The 6338-nt window shown below is 49.0% G+C and overlaps 1 protein-coding gene across 2 annotated transcripts in view; it reads right to left on the bottom strand.

Annotated features, from left to right (window-relative positions):
• Nucleotides 1-5891, bottom strand: part of dok4 (docking protein 4) — a 35327-nt gene extending 29436 nt beyond the window's left edge. The window contains exon 1 of one of the 2 annotated variants that reach the window (XM_028956976.1): nt 5625-5891. The gene's annotated coding sequence lies outside the window, so the exon portion shown is untranslated. Of the gene's footprint in view, nt 1-5614 lie in introns of both variants that reach the window. The other variant, XM_028956975.1, reaches the window with a different exon arrangement.
• Between the last annotated feature and the right edge of the window lie 447 nt (nt 5892-6338).

Below are 6338 nucleotides of genomic sequence, written 5' to 3' on the forward strand. Positions count from 1 at the left end.
ATGAATTTGGTAGACTTTCCGTAACACTTTGCCATAGCTCTGTGGAGCAGAATCGATGGGCTACACACAAGCCAATAAAAAAACCTGACACATTAACGCCGAAGGGAAAGAGAAGTGGGGATTAGACAAATAAATAAAAGGGAGAGAAAAACGAGCTGGAAAGAGCGACGAAAGAAACGTGAGGAAACCGGGCTGGTCTCGACTAACCGAAATTCCACCATGAAGCACGATCCACACCAACTCACATGCTCACACACAGCCAGCTACACATCCGACCGCGGGATAAATGATGCATGCTGTCTGATCCTCCATAACCACTGAAGGGATCTCATGAGGGAGGCATGTTCTCCGTCCTGGGCTGCGAGGGGCAGATCAACAGCTGGACGACCCATCCCGAGCCAACTAATTACTGCTCTGCCCCTGGTAATGCACATTCATTCACAGCGGTATTATGCATTAAATGGCCCGTTAAAGTAAATATGTAGAACTCAGACTTTTTTGTGTGTCCTCCAGCCAACACCGTAAAATGGCCTAAAAGCCGACCTGTCATTTTAACAGGAAGTACTCCTATAAACAGGAAACAGGCTACAGTTTATACAGGTTGCTCTCCGCACCAACCCACCCAAAAGCAACATGTCAGTGGCAAACAAAATGTCCAGCTGGCAAAGTTTCTGATGAGGTCAACATAAAGTACAGCTCCAGAAAGCAAAGGCTGAATGTGTGTACAGCTGCAGCATGGAGCAACGAGAGAGGAAAAGTGCCTTCATCAAAAGAAAGTAGTGGTGCTTCAAAAGGATGATAATAATGAAAGTGAAACACTGCAGCACAGCACAAGGTGCACACAGCGAAATGTGTCCTCTGCTTTTAACCATCACCCTTGGTGAACAGTGGGCAGCCATGACAGGCACCCGGGGAGCAGTGTGTGGGGACGGTGCTTTGCTCACCGGCACATCAGTGGCACCTTGGCGGCTTCGAACCGGCAACCTTCTGATTACGAGTTAGCTTCCTTACCCACTAGGCTACCACTGCCCCCTAATGATATAATAATAATAATAATAATAATGACAAATTAATAATTGGTTTGCTAAGAGTTTGAAATTAAACCAATCGCTCAAGGAGTTCGCTGTGTAAGATGACAGATTCTGCATCAAATTTGCATCAAAAGTCTTATTTTTACGACAACAGACATAGTGATACTGTCTGCTATGAATCACAAGACTCACAAGAGACGATGCATATTTTGTCCATAATGCAGAAGGGTTGCAGCAATTTGGCAAAACTGCGAGGTCACACCGAATTAGTGGTGCCGACAGGGAGCTTAGACTGCAAGGTAGAGTGATAGCACATAGATGCACATAGACATTCCAGTCAAGCAAAACACTGCTTATGGTGGATTATTGTACAAATCACTGGGAGATGATTATATTACACTTATAGACACTATTCTTCAAATCATCATTCAAATTATTTGTTTTTCCGACTCCTTTCAACAGTCAGCTGTGAAGACTCTATTGCAAAATGAAATGAATAACTGTTAAAAATTGAAATAAAGAACCATATTCTAATAACGTTTTACTTACACTAACTATACACTAACACTGATGCCATACTAATTTAAAAAAAACCTGCTGCTGCAGGAACTGTTTGGTGGCGGCTCGGTGAACGTGACTCATCTGGGGCTCAGTTCATGTTGACACAGCGTGGTGAGGGCCTACCTGGAGACGTACGCCAGGTCAACAATGGACTAATGTCGTCACGGTATTTGCACAAAAACAGAACGAACAACACTAAATGATAAAAGTGTTTGTATTTGAACTATATTTGCAATATTCGTCCTAATATCGTGTGTATGTGACATCCTAAGTGTTGGTATGACAATACACGTTTCAGGTGATATAGTGTCCCAGCCCAAGTGGTGTAACGTTGCACACAAAATTGAAACCAGCCCCTCTGGGGACATTTTCCACTTACCGAGAGCACTGCACAGCACATTAATTAAAACGTCAGGCCTGCCAAAGGCATCTTAGGATAGTGCTACAACCCCCAAAAATACGTCAAAGGCATCCTACCACGACATCCCCCACATCCGCCTCCCTTTGGGGAGAGCATCTTGAGCAGATAAGAAAAGGAGAATCCCTACAGAGAGAGTTCCATCGTCCTCTTGAGTCCCCCTCGCTAAAGGACTGGTTTGCGGATGTGCGTGGTGATGAAACGACCCGGTCTGCACGTGGGTGGGTGTAGCTGTGCCGGGGCCACGTAGCCGGAGCGCTTGGCGTAACAGCCTCAGCGGGGCTCTGGAGGCACCGAAATCAAAACAAATCAATGCGAGCCGAACCCGGGAGAGGCAGAGCTGAGGAGGGGAGTCTTTCGCTTCCAATTACCGCATGAGGAAGAGCTTTAAAAAAAAAAAAAAAGAAAGAGAAATGGGCCAACAACGGTCTGCAAGCAAGGTGGAAAAAAAAAAAAAGAACGGAGAACGAACGGCCTGCCAAGAGGTTTGACCACACAGCAGCAGACAGGAGAGAGGAGGAGGAGAGAAACGGAGAGAGCGAGGGAGAGGTGGCGTGGGTGGGGAGACAGGGAAGAATGGTGGCGATATTCCGAGGGCGATCCAGGAGGCTTGGTAAAGGGCCTGTAAAATTGGGATCTGGTTAAGCTCAATCTCGCAGGCCTGGTAGGGCTCACGGTGCAGGCCGGACAGCCTATCGGCCGGGCAACTCTGTAATTATTGAGGTGGAATGCGGCAGGCAGCCACGGGTGCTAATTACAGGCCATCTCTCTCTCTCTCTCTCTTTCTATCCCTACTCCATCTTCTTTCTCAAGCAGTACGAATCCGAGCCAGGCAACCAGAACCAGGCTGTTCCCCAAAATGCCTTGCACATCCTGAATGTCACACGGACGTTAGCATGCAGGCCCTGCAACACAATACAGCATGGGTGCCACCAGATCGGCCCACAGAAGAAGAGAAAAAAGGACTTTTTTGCGAATGGCTCATGTCAGCGTGTTACAGTGGAATACTGTGAAAGTCCACTTTCCCTGCCCGCCATGCGCCTCCCTTCTTCCATCCATCGTTCGGCTTTTCTCTGGCGGCACATTCGGTCCCCACCTACCTCATTAGGACGATGCTGTGCACGACGTTCGTTAACGCAGCGACTGAAGACATGCACTCCCTGTATCAGGTAATAATCCTGCTTTAATAATCCGGGGCTAATCCCTGTTATAACACTAAAGTATGTTCATATGATTTCACATTTTCTGCACTCGGTTTCTCAGTGTGACCAATCAGTGCAGAGCGTCGTGATGGAACCCCATGTTCCGATGATGTGTTGAGCCCCTTTCGACACAAGTGCAGCAGTAACCATAAATAAACACGCTGGCACGGACGGCAAAATGAACATCATTAGCATTAAGTGTGCAGGTCATAAAGAAAGAGTGGTGTAGAGAGTCCACCTCACACACACACACACACACACACACTCACTATCTCTCTCAGGCAGCGAGCATCATCGTAGGCACGGCCATAACTAGGCTCTGGGAATGGGCTGGCAGAGAGGTTGACACGCCATTAAAAATGGTAAAAATGGGCCTGTCTGAACGGCTGTGATGTGCTGCGGGTGTGGCACCGCACGACAAAGCATTACACATACGGTTTTTAGGCACGTGCGGTCGCACAAATTTTTGACCGAATTCATGAATGAATCACTTCCTCTTTCACTGAATCGCAATAAATAATTCAGCGGAAAACCTCGGTTGGCAGGAACAAACAAACGCAGCCTGTGTGTGTGTGTATGTGTGTGTGTGTGTGTGTGTGTGTGTGTGTGGGGGGGTGAAAGAGGGAAATGAAAGCGAGCCAACGAGAGCAAGAGAGGCTGAGAGGGAGGAAACGGGGACACGAGAGACTCTGCACATCACTCTCAGCACATCAGTTTTGATTGCGGGTGCAAGGTGCTCCCCTGCAATTGTAAGGCTGTTATATAACATACTCACCGTGGACCTCATGCCCAGTAACCGCCCCCACCACACACACACACACACACACACACACACACATTCTTAACCATAAATGGCACCGGGGAAAAATCAGAGAGCTACGATGTCATCATGAAAAATGACAAGAGACTCCCCTACATCCCGCTGTGCATTAAACATGAGTTCTAAATGCACATTTACATACATGCAAATGAGGACAGGAGGCAACCGGTTTATTGTTCTATTGCTCTCACTAGCCGCACGGCATTGCATTCCCATCGCATTCCAATCTGTCCTACAGTGCACAGTATGTTCAATGTACGGCCAGCCACACTTGCTCTACAGAAGATAAACAAGGACAGCTAACGCGCTGCTTCATCGGTTATATTACACGTGTTCTTAGGGTAAAAAGAACTACTCAAGAACACAAAAAGCCTCAATACCACCCCGATGCCACACAAACCAACTACAAATCTTGTCGTCAGTTCAATTATAAGGCGAGCGAGGCGGCCGTGTCCCAGGAGGGCTCGGATTGAGAACACGCACATGATCCACATTGTTGTTCTAGATCATCGCTCTCGTTAAAAGCCGGAGTTCATCGGGCCACGCCTCTAACGCAGGCCTTTAACCCTCTTTTCCTTTCCCCCGCAGAGATAGCACAGAGCCCTTTCCCCCCATTTCCAGGTATGATTTAATGCAGGGAGGTTACAGGTTAACAAGTCTTCATCCGACAATCCGATCCGAACGGCGTACCTGACAACTGCCTGCAACAGAATGTGGTCCAATTAGACATTGCGACCGAGGGGGTCTTATCAAATGAGTGACCTCCGCCCCGGTTTACGGCCCCGGAGATAAGCCCTGCTTGGGGTTTCATTATCTGAAGGCAGTTCAGAAAGGCGCAGACAAGCGGCCTCGTTTGAGAAGTGTGTCGGACACGGCTCCACGGACGGGGCCGTATTCGACCGCCTCGGGCTCTTTGTTTGGTGAAGGTATTGAAGGGTGGATTACCCGGCCAGCAGGGCCGAAAGTGGACAACGGGCCCAAACAACTAGCTCTACCACCGGCACACAATTAAGGCAATTACAACACGAACTTGTCTTATCCAAGCGCACGTGGTTCCATCCAAATGCACGGTAATTGCAGGCGCGTCCTTCAAAGCAAACAAACGCGCCCAAGATACGGGCAGCCGGAGGAAGGCTCCTTTCATCCTCCGCCAAGCTGAACCGGCGGCTACCTGTCAGTGGGACGGCAGAGCAGTTCGGCAGTCAGACATAAAAACGCCCCGAACAAAACATCTGTCTTCTGCGTCCCAGGGCTGCACGGTCAGCAGCGTCCCTTCGTCCTGTCACCTCGCCACCTAAACTCAGGCCAACTGGGGGCTGTTTCACGCACGATGGAGGGACCACCAGACAAACGTTGGAAAATCTACCTTGCGGTCCAGTCTAAGCTCCCTGTCGGCAGGTTTAATGACTTTATGGCAACATTCAACCTTCTCTGATGCAGGACAACAAACGCATGGCCTGCAGTATGCAAGATTAAAGACACCAATAATAATAAGCAAATTCGATATTTAGTGTCGCAGATGACGACTTTCAGCAGCAGCCCGGGTGCGATGAGTAGGTGTGGACAGGAAGAGCTTCATCACCTGGATTTACCTGGAGGCTGACAGGGCAGGTGAAGATGCCTGATGCCCCCAGAGGCAGCGCGCGTCCCCTGATCACAGCACAACTACTCCTTTGGTGACCTTCGGTATCTTGGGGACCAGCGACGGGTGCAAAAAAAAGAAAGAAAGAAAGTAAAAATGGAAAAAGCAACCGTTGCGACGCAAAGAAAAAGTGCCAGGCCGGCGACAGTAATCCGCGGGGCCGCCGCTCCGGGATGCACGGGACGCGCGGCGTCCGGGTGCGAGCTGTCAGCGGGACCCGACGTCCAGGCTGCGAGCTGCGCGCACTGCGCCGAGCGCCGCACGGAACGGACTCCGGTTCGGCGAGACACGTTTCCACAGTCCGCCCAGTACCGTAAAACCCCGAGCATCGGCGACGCCACAAACCGGGACCGCGGCGACCGTTGAGCGTAACAGTTGTTTAACAGATTTGCGTAGCGCCCTTAAAATGATTATCAATCGATAAAATCAACCAATCAACAAAATTGAGTCTAGTTGCTAAAATATATTTTATTTCAGTGTTTCTTGCCATCCCTTTCATTAATTAGACTCAGGAGTGTATTTGTGAAGCGATGCGGGTTGGAATGAAAACGCACTGGCAGACGTCCCTCCAGGACCTGGGCTGGAGAACGCTCCTTAATTCCATTACTAGCAGTTATTTAGTGATAACTATTCGTTATAAATGCATATTATAGCATAGTAAAGG

The sequence above is a fragment of the Denticeps clupeoides genome, chromosome 16 (assembly GCF_900700375.1).
Source record: "Denticeps clupeoides chromosome 16, fDenClu1.1, whole genome shotgun sequence".
In the NCBI taxonomy this organism is placed as follows: Eukaryota; Metazoa; Chordata; class Actinopteri; order Clupeiformes; family Denticipitidae; genus Denticeps; species Denticeps clupeoides.